The following is a 14,802-nucleotide window of genomic DNA, read 5'->3' on the forward strand; positions in this document are numbered from 1 at the left end:
CTCATATTATCTCCCCCATCTCCTGCAGTTCCACACGTAGGTGGCATTGCTGATCCTTCGGGGACCCTATTCTCTCCCGAGTTATTTTATTCTCCTTGATGTATTTATAAAATCCCTTTTCTCACATGGGTGCCTATACTCTCAAACTTTATCTGCATTTCACTTGTAAAATACAGCTAGCACTTTCCTTCAGTGAAGTCCAAATGGTGCAGCAAGATCAACAAAGGTCATTGATTCACCCTGTGATGCAATCTTGAAAGTAGAAAATATTTAGCCATTCCATTCATCACAAGGTTCTCAATTATTTAATTGTATCCTTAACCCTTATGTGGTTGCAACTGGGTCCAAGGTTTCCATTGATCCATTTTCTCCATTTATCTTTATTTGTCCCTTCTACCATGCTTCTCAACTGTTTCTTACATTTATCCAAAGTTAATTTAATGTAGACACCTCCAGGTTCTAATCCACTTCTTCTTGGTTTGTCTGATATATTGGCCATGTTTGCTGTCTGGTACGCTGCACCCAGTTTGTCAATATCATCTTACACAGTACTTTGTACTCAAGTGTCCTTTAATTTTCACAATGTCCATTGTGTCAGACACAATTATACTTAGTTTGTTAACTGTTCTTTAACTTTTACTTGGTTGGGTACATCAAATATTTCTAACTTTCGCCACGTACCTCTGATATGTGTTTTTCTATTTGGATATCTGTACCTACCTAACCATTTGGTTACCTTACACATATATTTTGCTGCTTACCTGGGATAATGATCTACTGGGGAATTTTCACTTTAACTACTGGAACTTCTTTTGGTAGCCCTGCTGTCCCCGTGAGAATTCTAATTATTTTTTGTGTTGCATATCACCTCTCCCTGAGGTAATATATATGTATCCTCACCTGCTCCCGGCAATCATGTAATCCAGCACTACTCCAAATGCATAACAACTCTGCATACGTAAGTTGATTTGCTATCTTTTCCCCCAACCTTGTCCCAATCCTTCAGGGGTTTTGCTTGTGCTATGACTTCTGCAACCTAGCTTAAAATAGCTTTTAAAATCGTTATCAGGGATCCAACAATGTGCAGGGTAATCAGTCTGTTTAAAGTGCATGTTGTTCAGCCACACACACAATAAACATCTCATGTCAGCACTCTGTGGCTCTCAGGGCCCCTGGGTTGTTGTGTTCCCTGAGAGTTGACCCCAATTGAATTGTTTCTTCTTTAAATATGGTGTGGAAGTTTCAAACTGAAAAATGACTACTGCTTCATCCAATTGTGCAATGTTTTACCCTTGAATGTCACTGAATGTCACTCTTACCCTGTAACTTGAATCTTTAAATCTAATTAAATTCCTTCAGCTCTGCAGCTTGCAGGACTTTACATTAATTGTCAAGTCTTTGCACTTGATAATTAGTCTCTCTAAAACTCTCTGTTTAGTTACTTCTTTTGAATTTAGATCCCCAGCACATTTACTTCTACCTTCCAATTGGCAACATCTGACATTAAAATAAATTTCCCTGAGTCATTTGAAAGCTGTGATAGGAACCAAAAGACTCAAATCCTTAAACTTTGCCACATGTTTTCAAACAATATCACACTAATCCAACTCAGAACAAATTAATCTGAATATTTCAAATAAAGTATGCTTTCAATTTACTACAAATCATTAAGCTTCACATTCAAACATACCCACATCATACATGCAAAAATAACTGTTTATTCGATTGCAGGCTGAAAAGAGTAGCCAATGTTTTAAAAGGAGAACAATGCAACATTTTTTTTCTGAGACATTTCACACACATGAAAGACATTCCCTATTGTGTTTTTGTGGCACTAATATTGTGGTAAATTAGACAGATTTTGATCAGATCTAGCAACTCAGGATTGTGTATTAATAAGGTACATTGGGCCATTACCAAGAGCAAACTTCCTCAAATACAATCTGGAATCTCATTATTTGGAAATCCCTCATTCTGTTACTACATCGAGTCATTAACCCTTGTCAGTGAAGAATGCCAGGGCCAATACCATCATACCTAAAAAGAGCTGTCAGCCTGGCGAAGATCCACGACGTGTGTGCAAACAGCATAAGCAGCAGGTGACATACAGGAATACGATCACAACCAATGGATCAGATCTAAGCTCAACAATTCTGATACAACTAGTCATTAGTGTTGGTTGTTACACCTCACGGAGGTAGCATGCTGGAATTTCCACCATGTTATCCCCAAAGTCATCACAGAACTTAAAGATTTTGTAAAAGTATGCAAAATTCTGCAGTTTACCAGAACTGTAAACATCTTGTACACAGCTCCAAGTTGTTCAGCTACCTGGAAACCAATTGCATGGTTCTTGGCAGAAAGAAGACCTTTGTCATCATCAATTTGCCCCAAATTCACAGACCAATCAGCTGCTTGTTGCCAGTCAAATCTGCACTTGTACCCATCCTCCTTGTACTCATCCTCCTTGTACTCATCCTCCTTGTACCCATCCTCCTTGTACCCATCCTCCTTGTGCTCAACCTCCTTGTGCACATCCTCCTTGTGCTATCCTCCTTGTGCTCATCCTCCGTGTGCTCATCCTCCTTGTACCCACCATCCTAGTGCCCATCCCCCTTGTACCCATTCTCCGTGTACTCATCCTCCTTGTACCCATCCTCCTTGTGCTCATCCTCCTTGTGCTCATCCTCCATGTACCCATCCTCCTTATACTCATCCTACTTGTGCTCATCCTCCTTGTACCCATCCACCTTGTGCCCATCGTCCTTGTACATGTCCTCCTTATACTCATCCTCCTTGTGCTCATCCACCTTGTGCCCATCGTCCTTGTACCCGTCCTCCTTATACCCATCCGCCTTGTGCTCATCCACCTTGTGCCCATCGTCCTTGTACCTGTCCTCCTTATACTCATCCTCCTTGTGCTCATCCACCTTGTGCCCATCGTCCTTGTACCTGTCCTCCTTATACTCATCCTCCTTGTGCTCATCCACCTTGTGCCCATCGTCCTTGTACCCGTCCTCCTTATACCCATCCTCCTTGTGCTCATCCTCCATGTACCCATTCTCCTTATACTCATCCTACTTGTGCTCATCCTCCTTGTTCCCATCATCCTAGTGCCCATCCCCCTTGTACCCATTCTCCGTGTACTCATCCTCCTTGTACCCATCCTCCTTGTGCTCATCCTCCTTGTGCTCATCCTCCATGTACCCATCCTCCTTATACCCATCCTCCTTGTACCCATTCTCTTTGTACCCATCCTCCTTGTACCCATCATCCTAGTGCCCATCCCCCTTGTACCCATTCTCCGTGTACTCATCCTCCATGTACCCATCCTCCTTATACTCATCCACCTTGTGCTCATCCTCCTTGTACCCATCCACCTTGTGCCCATCGTCCTTGTGCCTGTCCTCCTTATACTCATCCTCCTTGTGCTCATCCACCTTGTGCCCATCGTCCTTGTACCCGTCCTCCTTATACCCATCCTCCTTGTGCTCATCCTCCTTGTATCCATTCTCCTTGTACTCATCCTCCTTGTACCCATCCTCCTTGTACCCATCCTCCTTGTGCTCATCCTCCTTGTACCCATCCTCATTGAACCCATCCTCCTTGTACCCATCCTCCTTGTACCCACCCTCCTTACGCTCATCCTCCTTGTGCTCATCCTCCTTGTACCCATCATCCTAGTACCCATCCCCCTTGTACCCATTCTCCTTGTACTCATCCTCCTTGTGCCCATCATCATTGAACCCATCCTCCTTATACCCATCCCCCTTGTACCCATTCTCTTTTTACCCATCCTCTTTGTACCCATCTTCCTTGTACCCATCCTCTTTCTACGCATCCTCCTTCTATGAATCCACCTTGAACTCATCTTCCTTGTACCCATCCTCCTTGTACCCATCCTCCTCGTACCCACCCTCCTTGTGCCCATCCTCCTTGTACTCACCTTCCTTGTACTCATCATCCTTGTACCCATCATCTTTGTACCCATCCTGATTGTACCCATTCTCCTTGTACCCATCGTCCTTGTGCCCAAGCTCCTTGTACCCATCCTCCTTGTGCCCATCCTCCTTGTACCCATCCTCTTCGTACCCACCCTCCTTGTGCCCATCCTCCTTGTGCTCATCCTCCATGTACCCATCCTCCTTATACTCATCCTCCTTGTGCTCATCCTCCTTGTACCCATCCCCCTTGTGCTCATCCTCCTTGTACCCATTCTCCTTGTGCTCATCCTCCATGTACCCATCCTCCTTGTACTCATTCTCCATGTACCCATCCTCCTTGTGCTCATCCACCTTGTGCCCATCATCCTTGTACCTGTACTCCTTATACACATCCTCCTTGTGCTCATGTTCCTTGTACTCATTCCCCTGGTGCCCATGCTACTTGTACCCATCCTCCATGTAATCATCCTCCTTGCACTCATCCTCTTTCTACTCATCCTCCTTGCACTCATCCTCTTTCTACTCATCCTCCATGAACTCATCCTCTTTCTACTCATCCTCCATGAACTCATCCTCCTTGTACACATCCTCCTTGTACACATCCTCCATTTGCTCATCCTCCTTGTACCCATCCTCCTTGTACACATCCTCCTTGTACACATCCTCCTTGTAGACATCCTCATTGTACCCATCCTCCTTGTGCTCATCCTCCTTTTACGCATCCTCCTTGTACTTGCCCTCCTTGTGCTCATCCTCCTTGTGCCAATCCTCCTTGTGCCAATCCTCCTTGTACTCATCCTCCTTGTACTCATCCTCCTTGTACTCACCCTTCTTCTACCCATCCTCCTTGTACTCATCCTCCTTGTGCCCATCCTCGTTGCGTTAATCCTCCTTGGGCTCATCCTCTTTGTACCCATCCTCTTTGTACCCATCCTCCTTGTACACATCCTCATTGTACCCATCCTCCTTGTACTCATCCTCCATGTACTCTTCCCCCTTGAACTAAACATCCTTGTACCCATTCTCCTTGTGCTCATCCTCCATGTACTCATCCCCCTTGTATTAAACCTCGTACTCATCCTCCTTGTACTCATCTGCCTTGTGCCCACCGTCCTTATACCCGTCCTCCTTGCACTCATCCACCTTGTGCTCATGTTCCTTGTGCTCATTCCCCTTGTGCCCAGGCTACTTGTATCCATCCTCTATGAATTCATCCTCATTGTACCCATCCTCCTTGCACTCATCCTCCTTCTACTCATCCTCGGTGAACTCATGCTCCTTGTGTTCATCCTCCTTGTACCCATCCTCCTTGCCCTCATCCTCCTTGCACTCATCCTCCTTTACTCACCCTCCTTGTGCTCATCCTCCTTGTGCCCATTCTTCCTTGTGCTCATCCTCCTTTACCCATCCTCCTTGCGCTCATCCTCCTTATGCTCATCCTCCTTGTACCCATCATCCTAGTGTCCATCCCCCTTGTACCCATTCTCCTTGTACTCATCCTCCTTGTGCCCATCCTCCTTGTACCCATCCTCCTTGTGCTCAACCTCCTTGTGCACATCCTCCTTGTGCTATCCTCCTTGTGCTCATCCTCCGTGTGCTCATCCTCCTTGTACCCATCATCCTAGTGCCGATCCCCCTTGTATCCATTCTCCGTGTACTCATCCTCCTTGTACCCATCCTCCTTGTGCTCATCCTCCTTGTGCTCATCCTCCATGTACCCATCCTCCTTATACTCATCCACCTTGTGCTCATGCTCCTTGTACCCATCCACCTTGTGCCCATCGTCCTTGTGCCTGTCCTCCTTATACTCATCCTCCTTGTGCTCATCCACCTTGTGCCCATCGTCCTTGTACCCGTCCTCCTTATACCCATCCTCCTTGTGCTCATCCTCCATGTACCCATTCTCCTTATACTCATCCTACTTGTGCTCATCCTCCTTGTACCCATCCACCTTGTGCCCATGGTCCTTCTACCTGTCCTCCTTATACTCATCCTCCTTGTGCTCATCCACCTTGTGCCCATCGTCCTTGTACCTGTCCTCCTTGTGCTCAACCTCCTTGTGCACATCCTCCTTGTGCTATCCTCCTTGTGCTCATCCTCCGTGTGCTCATCCTCCTTGTACCCATCATCCTAGTGCCCATCCCCCTTGTACCCATTCTCCGTGTACTCATCCTCCTTGTACCCATCCTCCTTGTACCCATCCTCCTTGTACCCAAACTCCTTGTACTCATCCTCCTTGTACCCATCCTCCTTGTACCCATCCTCCTTGTGCTCATCCTCCCTGTACCCATCCTCCTTGTACTCATCCTCCTTGTACCCATCCTCCTTGTACCCATCCTCCTTGTACCCAAACTCCTTGTACTCATCCTCCTTGTACCCATCCTCCTTGTACCCATCCTCCTTGTACTCATCCTCCTTTTACCCATCCTCCTTGTACTCATCCTCCTTGTACCCATCCTCCTTGTAGCCATCCTCCTTGTGCTCATCCTCCTTGTACCCATCCTCCTTGTGTTTATCCTCCTTGTACCCATCCTCCTTGTACCCATGTGTTTATCCTCCTTGTACCCATCCTCCTTGTACCCATCCTCCTTGCACTCATAAAAACCGTTCTGTAAACACTGCTTCAATAAGCGGCTATATGAACAGCACTTACAAAGAATACCTTGTTACCTGCTTACAAAAAGCACTGTCATTTTTCAACAATGTGTGACTTTTAAAACAATTCCTTTCCTATTTCAATCTATGATCAAAAATACAGAAAAATAAAAAATATATCATCATTACATGGTCAATAAATAAGTCACTTCTCTCCAACCTCAATGTTGGGAAGCCCAGCACATGAGTGGAAAAGACAGGCTGAAGTATTTGCAACAATCTTCAGCCAGAAATGCCAAGTGGATCAGCTTTCTACAGAGGTCCCAGCTTCACAAATATCAATCTCCAGTGTGATGGAATGTCTGGATGAGTGCAGCTCCAACAACACTCAAGAAGCTTGACACCATCCAGGACAAAACAATCCATTTGATTAGCACCACATCCACTCCCTCAACCTCCGATAATCAGTAGCAGCAGTGTGCACCATTTACAATATGCACTGCAGAAATTCACCAAAGATCCTTGAGCAGCACATTCGAAATGCACAACCTTTGTAATTAAGAAGGATAAAGGGCAGCAGATACATGGGAATACCACCACCTGGAAGTTCCCCTCCAAGCCCTACGATCCTGATCTGGGGTTCTACTGCCATTCCTTCAATATTGCTGAATCAATAACCTGGAACTTCCTCCCTCACACCATTATGGATCTGATTTGACCAAATGGTTTGCAGTGGTTGGAGAAGGCATCCCACCACCATCGCCTTCGCACCCTCAACATATGTTTGGGCAATACTTACTAGCGCAGCCAATGATGGCAATATCCCACGAATGAATATTTTAAATAGTGTAGACCACAGTGCAGCTTTAAATGTGATTACAACTAATCGTTTTCTGAAATTTCTTTCTTTTTTCTGAACTTGTTTCTGTATTCATTGTTAATTTATTTCTGCTCTTGAGTAGTTTATAGACTCACCAACAGAGTAACAGGTATGAATTAATTCTAATTACTGTTGCTTTATCCTTCCCATTTTTCTTTGTCAAGTAGGAATTTAGTTATCAATCCCTCGAGCTTCCAATTGCAGTTATCGCCTTCTGACATGTCTCTGCGTTTCCACTTCTCCCTGCCTCTATGTTTAACTCCTATCCTGCCAATTCCATCAGTACCAAGATGTGATTGAAAAAGATCCTCAGGGTAAGCCCAACCGTTTTCAATTACTTCCGTAATGTGTTCTCCTCATTATAAGGTCATTGTGGGGAAGCTCGCTGATTGTTGCATAGTGTTCAGTTCCATTCACAATAACTCAAACAATGAAGCAATCCATGCCCACAAGCAAGCGAAACAAAATGCATGAGATTCAGCCTTGGGCTGACAAGTGCCAAGTATCACAAATGCCAGGCACTTACACTATCCATCAAGACAAAATCTGACTTCTGCTCTTGATGTTCAATGGTTTCATCATTGCCAGATACCCTAAAATCAAAATCACTGGAGTAAGCATTGATCAGCACCTTAACCGGCCGAGTTATATCAATACTGTGGTTAAAAGAGCAGGTCAGAGGCTACATATACTACCATGAGTAACTCATCTCCTGGCTCTACATGGTTTTTCTACCATCTATAAAGCATGAGTCAGAACAGTGATGGAATATTCCTGCATGAATGCAGCTCCAAAAATACTCATAAGGTCAACCTTACCCAGGCAAAATCACCCTGTTTAACTGGCACTCTACTTCCCACCTTAAGCATTTGCTCCCTCCACCAATTGTACACCACATCTGCAGTGTTTATATCGACAAGGTACACTGCAGTAATCTCCAAGGTTTCTTTAACAGTTACTTCGAAACCTGCAATCATTAACATTTGGAAGATACAGGAGAGGCAGTACCTTAGAACACAATCACTTACAAGTTCCCCTTCAAGGCACACGATCCTGATCTGGAACTATATTGCCATTTCTTCATTGTTGCTGGGTAAATGTGCTAGAAGTTCATGAATATGGGCCAAGTGGGACTATTTTAGTTTGGGATTATGGTCAGCATGGACTGGTTGGACCAAAGAGTCTTGTTTCCATGCTGTATGACTCTATAAGTCCCTGTACTGTGGATCTCTATACACATCGCAGGCTGCAGTGAAATGAGAAAGCAGGACAATATCATCTTCTCAGAATATTTAGTAATAGCCAACCAATGATGATCTTTGCAGTGATGCTGACATACCCTGAAAAAAGAAAACTGAACCTCCTCTGAGCCATATCTCATGTGATAACACTTTTGCCTTAATATAGAGATCAGAACTTATGCAACTATTCTAGTTGCGAAAAAAAGTCTAAACACAGTGTCCAACATTAAATGTGGTTCTATGATTGGGCAACATTTGCCAAATGTTCCTCAGTGTGCTATGAATTATGCTGACAATCAATTTAAGTTTGTTAATTGGATTCATAGTGCACTGCACTTACATGTACTGGATATACTTAATGCAACAGTCCTTTTCTATGCAGAGAACAAGTACATGTACACAGGACATGACTACTTCAACCCAACAAAATAATCAACCACCTCTGTTTCATTTCTCTCGAGAATGCCTTGACCAATCAGAGTCAACCTGCCTGATTCAAAGAGAAGTAAATCTTGACAGTTACTCAACATTAAAAAACTCACACGACACCAGGTTATAGTCCAACAGGTTCATTTGGAAGCACTAGCTTTCGGAGCGCTGCTCCTTCATCAGGTACCTAATTAAAAAACATTCCAAATAAATCTGTTGGACTATAACCTGGAGTTGTACTAGAGATAAGCAGAGAATAAATCTGCAATGGAGCTGCAGCATTTTTGTGAGCTGATATGGAAAAACAAAAATGCAATTCCAAAAAAGGACCAAACAATTAAAAAAGGTGTGAGCTAAGTATTGGCTAAGGCCTGCTTGAAGGCAGACGGATGGAGTAATACCTTTGCCACCACCCTGGTTGGTTTCTGATTGATGTGAAACCTGTCAGCACACACCATGAGAACAGTTACAATCAGCCACTCCAAGGTTTGTCCGAGGTTCCGCGAATGCCGATTGGTGTAATTGGTGCACTGACCCACTGACCCACTGACTTTCAGTTTTGGAAGGTGCCGCCATGCATGGACCTTGGAGGTCTGTGCAATGAACAAAAAAATTGGCACGAGTTAAGTGGATTTATACAGCATTTCTATTATATTGAATAAAGCACTTTATTTTGTAAGTTATTTCAGCATATATAAACTTAAACATTGGGCAGAATCATTTTGGAAGCCCGAACAGTGCGAGTTAAGGTGTAATTAGTGGCAGAATTCCAGTGAGGCCTATCTTGACACTGGGTGCAACTGCTGCGTGTTTTATTCATTTATTGGGCATCAAAGTGAGTTTCTCACTAATCAGCAGCGAGTTGTCTATTAATGAGGATTATTGCCTGTCAAATACCTTGTTAATTGCATATCTCGCCTCCTTAATATGCATTCCCTTTCTTACTAAAGGCTTCAAACAAACTACCATGGAAATACATGGCAACTTCAAATAACTAGTAGCTACAAACAGTTGCCATGTTAAGCCGCACCAACAACACACACACACACACACACACACACACACACACACACACACACACACACACACACCAGCCAAACCCATTGGCATCTACCAATCACTCAGGATGCTCGTGGAACCTTGCAGATCTATTAGCAGGACAGCACAGACATACATTGTAAGGTTACATCAGAAACCCATATTGAAAGGCGGCTGCAAAGATACTTTGTTAACAGGGGCAAGCAACTACCTCACAAATTGGACCAGGCTGCATCTCAGAGTGAAACAAAAATCAAAGAACTGCAGATGCCTGAAATCTGAGAATAAAACAGAAATAGCTGGAGAAACTCCGCAAGTCAGGCAGCATCTGTGGAGAGAAAGCAAACTGAACTGAAGAAGGGTCACTGGACCCAAAATAATGACCCTGCTTTCTAGCCACAGATGCCAACAGACCTGCTGAGTTTCTCCTTCTATTGCTGCTTTTGTTGCATCTCAGGGCTCCTTGCTTGCTCTCTTAGCACCTACATTCATGCTTGCAGAAGTATCCTTGCCTTGTTGCTCCAGCTAAGTTAACTAAAAGTTATCAGTGTTGTTGTACTGACATGCTGTTTCATGTAGATACACAGGCAGGTTGCTTGTCAATAGGGATCTGCCCAGGGGAAATGGTTGGGGATAGTTTGCTGCATTGGGAACAGGGATGTCAATCTAACACTTATGTTTACATTATGGGTTTATTAAATTATCAGTCCTTCTTTAAGGATCATCATTTAAAACAGAAATCACTTTTAGTTTTTCATTCATTTACACGGTAAATTCACTCCCTCGGTAAAATAGTTGAGTTTTCTTTAACCTGAAGCGCAACATTACTCTGTGGGAGAGTAAGTTTACTTAAACATGCAAGTTAAGCAAGGTAACCCATACTTATTCAAATGTTTTAAAATCTTTAATATTGTATTTGACCCCATCACTGAGCTGGTCCAGGTTCATTAATGCAATTTAAAAGGGAGTTTTCTTTCAGTTAAGTACATGAAATATCAGGCTGCAAGATAATTTATGTTATTATGCACAAAAGAGTAATCCCTCTTTTTTTTCTGACAAAGCACATACAAATCAAATTGGATCTTCTCTTTATTTACTAGAACACTATACTAGAAATCAAAACTCATTCAGGAGACTAAATGCATCATGCAATCCCAGTTAATTAATAATTTAAATAAATTCACCATCCTTATTAGCATTTTCTGCCCTCAGGAAAAGGAAAGAAACAAACATAAAACCTTTTGTATATATGTTGTTTGAGTAACAATATGGAATCAGCTGTATTGAAACGATGTACCTTATAGTACAGTAGCCTAGAACTTTATTACTGCAGATGCCAGAAATCTGAAATAAAAATGGAAAATATCAGAATTACACATCTTTCCCTTCCTTGCAGTATTTTGAAGGGTTACTTCAAAACTGTATTCTGGCCTACACTACAATCCCAATGCCCACCCTCCTCTTCTGATGGCACTTTCCACAATAAGCATAGGAGATGCAAAACTGCGCTTTCATCGTATCCCTCCCCTTCACCAAAGTCAAAACACAGCTACCAGGTGAAACAATGGCTTCCTTGTATTCCTTTCAATTTATTATAATAGATTTGCTACTCATGACATGGCTTGCCTACCTTAGGGAAACCTGTCGTAGTGGTGATCACTTTGATGAACATCTCTGTTTTATGGGGAGACAGTGAGGTCTGCAGACGTTGGAGATCAGAGATTCAGAGTGTGTTGCTGGAAAAGCACAGCAGGTAAGGCAGCATCCGAGGAGTAGGAAAATCAACATTTCAACAAATCTACATCAAGAAGGTCTGATGAAGGACTCCGGCCCGAAACATCAATTTTCCTGCTCCTCGGATGATCTCTGTTTTCTGCACAAGTATTATCCAAAAGTTTCTATTACCTGTTATTTCAATTCTGCACCCCATTCTGTCCTCAGATTTCATTGATGCAACGAAACTCAATGTAAGTTTTTCAAATAACACACTTCACAGCCTTCCAAACACAAGAATGTGTCAACAATTTCAGATTTTAGTTTCTATACCTCAGCAAACTCACACCATGTTTAAACAATACCATAATGTACAGACAGACACACTCTTACCCTAGAAGTGGTACAGGAGTCTTCACCTCCTCCAGCATTGTCTTTTGAATTCCCTTCAACTTGCCAATTTCACTCACACCAAGGTCAGACAGCAAAGTAGATGGAAAGGAGGGGCAAGAATTTCAATGCCTTTGCCCTCTCTTTCAAAAGGCTGTGATCATTCGAATCCTGGCATGTGCTCCTTTGAATCAGATTTGCTTCACTGTTTCTGCATTCAAATCTTCTTGAGAATCACAGTCCAAGAACCATCCATCATCAGTAGCTATTATCACACTTTACCAACATGGTAGACCTCCAAGAAAACATTAAAAGAGCACAGATGTTCTGCATGACCTCGAGGGGAACTGAGAATGTTGAAGATTAGTCCCTCAAGCTGAAGAGGCTTTTGAGAGGCAAAGAGTTGGAAGAAATGAAGTGTTACATTTTCAGTTAACATTAAAGGTATAAAAATGGTATCAGAAAAGATCTTGGGGAGAGGTTTAGGGTAAAGCAAACTATGCCTTTTACTCAATGGATAGCCACTCAGCATGTGTACATGGAGCTATATCAGAGCAAAGTCGGGTTAGCCTGGAAATGTAGGGAGCTTCAAGTAAAATACCCGCTCTTACCATCTTTGGAATATTGTCATGTTTAATAAAGCCTGTTGCTGTTCACTCACAAGGGTGTAGGTTGAAAGCATATTTAGTTTGTTTACTTGCTCCTTGTCACTCCATTTTTGCTCATCATCATCCTTCTTAACATATTTAGTCATTCGTGCCTTCCACTCTACTGCTAACTTTTCTTCTAAATTTTCTTCCGCCTCACGTCCTTCCCCTATCTTTATTTATCTAAAACCTGTTACATCTCTCAATTTGTCCAGTTCTAACAAGAGATTAATGCCCTGCAACCAAGTTTCTCTCTCTACTGACGCAGCCTGAACAGTTGCAAAGTACCTTTATTTGTGAAATTCATTGATATTTTAACAAACGTAAAACTTTTACCTTGACCGTGACGTAGTGGTAAACTGCTCACAATTCAATAGCATATCAGTATTGCTACTTCAATGCTTTCTTTTTAAATATCTGAGCATAAACATATTTATGACAGATTTTTATACCATTACTTTAAAAAAAGCCAAACGTCAAGGTGAGTAAAATCACAAGCCAATGATTTTCATTTCAAATTGCTAGCATTCATTATCAACAAGCATTTGAAAACGTGTAATCTCATTCAGGAAGATTAACATGGTTTTGTAGAAGGTGGATGTATCCAACTAGCCTAAGTTTTTTGACAGAATCATTGAGATAGTGGATAGAGAAAGAGAAAAGTACCCCACATTGGATCTCCTGAAAGTATTAAATAAAGATTAAGCATGAAAGCAACCATGAACAGTAAAATAGCTGTAGGAACTGATGTGAGTCTTGAGATATTAATTGAAATGGATTAGGAAGGAAAATACAGAAAGTTGGGATGAAATGGGTACTCTCCAGGTATCAGAACTAGAACCTGGCTCTTTTTATAAATAACTTGGATTGAAAGAGGAGTGTAGCATATCCGATATTAGGCTAGGGCCTGTAGTGAACTAAGAAGAGAAAACAAAATTCCAAAAAATCAGTTTAAGCATGTGCTCAGAGTGAAGGCAAATGGAATTTGACACAATTGAAGTGAGAGAACAAAGAATGGTATATGGAAATATAGTCAAATAAGGAAGAGATGAATAAATGTACTTAACAGTTCACACATAACAATTGTTAAAAAGGCAGCCCGCAGGAAAAGAGAATGAGAAAAATGGCTGATTGTACAAAGGAAGTATTATGGCAATTATAAGAGTACTGATCAAACCTCACCTGGAATATTGTCCTTATCTTTTGGCTTCACACCTTCAGAAGCATAAACTGGCCAGCCATGTTTCACCAGGATGATACCTGGAATTAAGTGGGTTAATTATGATGAGAGACTGAATAAATTTAGGTTATATTCCTGAATAATGATAAGGTTAAGCAGTCATCTGACTCCACAGTTTAAAATAATGAAGGAAGGGGTGACAGAGCAGCTGGAAAATGTCAGAATTAAAGTCGATAATGTTAACATTCCAAAACTAAAGTTATTAAAGGTGAATCCAAGAAAATAATTCTGCACAATACATCACTGTTGCAAATGCTACAAACAGATGAAAAGGGGGAATTGGCTCTCCTTTCTTGGTTATGCATAAAAATGTATTTTTTTAGCAAGAAGTTTTCTCATTTCAGTTAAAGGTACAGTAAAATAGGTCAAAGTGAAGAAGCCAATTCCCAAGCATTTCTTGAGTGACAAGAAACCGTAATGTTAATGACCTATTAATCCCAAGAAAAATGATAAAAACACAATATCAACCACATTCACAAACATAGATAATAAGTTTAAAAGGGGGACAGCGTCTGGTAGAGAGGGAAAGAATTAAAAATCCTCATCTTAACTTTCCTTAGATTCCTTAAGATGTCAAGTTTGTAATTGGCAGCCAACATTGGTTAATTGTTCACTGGTATCCTCAACAGTGACTAAATCTGTAGAAACTTTGAGTTCTTACGCCCAATTTACTTTTTGACTTGTC

At 42.1% G+C, this 14,802-nt stretch overlaps 1 protein-coding gene across 1 annotated transcript in view; it reads right to left on the reverse strand.

Annotated features, from left to right (window-relative positions):
* Positions 1–14,109, reverse strand: part of sgcd (sarcoglycan, delta (dystrophin-associated glycoprotein)) — a 432,629-nt gene extending 418,520 nt beyond the window's left edge. The window contains exon 1 of the mRNA XM_043703311.1: positions 14,060–14,109. The gene's annotated coding sequence lies outside the window, so the exon portion shown is untranslated. The remainder of the gene's footprint in view (positions 1–14,059) is intronic.
* Positions 14,110–14,802: the final 693 nt, after the last annotated feature.

This window comes from Chiloscyllium plagiosum, chromosome 14, assembly GCF_004010195.1.
Source record: "Chiloscyllium plagiosum isolate BGI_BamShark_2017 chromosome 14, ASM401019v2, whole genome shotgun sequence".
NCBI lineage: Eukaryota > Metazoa > Chordata > Chondrichthyes > Orectolobiformes > Hemiscylliidae > Chiloscyllium > Chiloscyllium plagiosum.